The 2,094-nt window shown below is 38.7% G+C and overlaps 1 non-coding gene across 1 annotated transcript; it reads left to right on the forward strand.

Annotated features, from left to right (window-relative positions):
• The first annotated feature begins 364 nt into the window (after positions 1-364).
• Positions 365-483, forward strand: LOC138694116 (5S ribosomal RNA). The gene has a single exon (XR_011330791.1). It is a non-coding gene; the product is annotated as a 5S ribosomal RNA (ribosomal RNA).
• Positions 484-2,094: the final 1,611 nt, after the last annotated feature.

Raw genomic sequence — 2,094 nt, forward strand, 5'->3', positions numbered from 1 at the left:
AGTTTGTGTGAAGTTCCGTAGTATGGCATGAAAATGATGTCGAAAATCCGACTACAGTTCCACAACCATGTGGTTGAAAGGAGGCTCCGCTGTTGAACAACAATCCACCTGTGGCTTAACTTAGAATGCCGACTAGCTGTTTTATTAATCCCGTGTCAATCCAGCAGTGTGTGACGTTGAAACGTAACCAAACTGCCGTTGATAGATAGATTTATCATCTATCCCAATGACATCCAACGAGCTTGGTAATTTAGGTACAGAGTCTAAGCAGGCAGTTTACGTGTGTGTGTGAGCGAGTGCAGGTTTTATCGAGTGCACCCCAATCCCATCGTCCTCAAGTGCCTACAGATTACGCAGTTTCATCGGCAACGGCCATACCATGTTGAAAATACCGGTTCTCGTCCGATCACCGAAGTCAAGCAACATTGGGCGTGGTCAGTACTTGGATGGGTGACCGCTTGGGAACACCACGTGCCGTTGGCGATTTTTTTTTTTACGTCACTATTTCCAGCGTGTTCTAATAAGACTTATGGGATATTATGTTCCCTTCCCTATTCCAGCTATAGCTTGGATGATGACGCCGCTGCATAATTGTAGAGTAATTGATAATTCTTAAGTACTTGCAGCTCCGTATTGAAACTTATGACTGGTAGCATATTCATATGAGACGGTTCACTTCTCTGCGTTTTCTCGAAGAAGGGAATATGTATTCAGGGGATTGTGAACGTACCTCGCGCTCTCCCTAGAAGTTAGAGACATTTTAGGTAAAGAATGTAATATACTGTACATATATGGCTAATTAAAATCCCATTAGTTACTACATTTCAGTGGGTAGTACAAATTCCATAATGAAAATATCTCTGTCCTAGTAGTTGTATCCTTTAAAGAAGCTCGTTGTTTTCCCATGATGAAGGGCAGAACTTGGTCGGTAGAAATTTAAACAGACTGCATTATCAGACCAGGCGTTATTTCAATATCAGCGTTTAGTTTAGGAAATATAGCAATAGCGGAGTTGGGAGAAGTAGTTATAGCATGTACAGTAAGTATAAACAGTTCGCTGTACTGTACAGTGAATATAAATATTTGAATGTACGATGGCAAAACATCAGACATACAGTACGTAGCTCACATATCTTTAAAAATAAATAAATAAATAAATAAATAAAAATAATGAAGACATTCTGAGGAGTGAGTGGAAAGTGCATATTATAATGAATATTTTTAACTCTCAGTTGACATTGAGAGAGAAAGCCATGCATCGGGGAACCGGTGACTGTTTTTGCGTTACCTTCTGCTATTGGCGTTGTTGGTTAGTAACGAATGAAAGGGGTAGGACGCGGAATCAAATGTCAAAAAACGATAGGGAAATAATAGTAACTGGTTGTATTTCGATCGAGCTCGGCGTGCTGATTCACCAGTGGGGTGTTTCACAAAGTTTACAATCTTTGGAAATTGTGAACTCTGTTTGTAAACTTCTGTTTCACAATCTTTGTTTGTAAAGGTGGACTGTACAAAGGAAATCAAATCTTTACGAATGAAATTTTGCGCTCTTTACAAGTGATATGTTTGTTTCACAACGAAGGAGTAATTTTACAAACGTGTAAACTAAACTTTACTAGTGAAGTTAGCACATTTTCTACAGTAGCCCTGTTGAAATAGCTTCTAATTGTGAATGAAAAAAATAAACACATATGTATAAAATCAATTTTATAGTAACAGGGTACCATTAAGAATTACACTGAAGCAGTTGTGATGTTATTGAGTAGTTCTAGCGACTCAGACGAAGATTTTGCATTTAGGCCTAACGTAGAATTTTCCGGCCACGTTCGTATCATTGTACGAATATTAATGAAAGGTTTCGAATGAATCCCGCGCTATACTTCAGAATACCGCGTTAGTTCTTATATACGAGGAACGTATTTAATAAATACTCGCACTTAAAGAAGAAAAACTTTGCACCGAAAACCAATCACTTAATAATGCAATGTCGGCATTACTTACGCAGTATTCTGAAGTCGTTCCGAATCCCATTTCGCTGTAATCTCTCCTACAAGATATGGGACATCACATGCAACATCTGAAAGGGAAAAGTGG

Source organism: Periplaneta americana, unplaced genomic scaffold, assembly GCF_040183065.1.
Source record: "Periplaneta americana isolate PAMFEO1 unplaced genomic scaffold, P.americana_PAMFEO1_priV1 scaffold_45, whole genome shotgun sequence".
NCBI lineage: Eukaryota > Metazoa > Arthropoda > Insecta > Blattodea > Blattidae > Periplaneta > Periplaneta americana.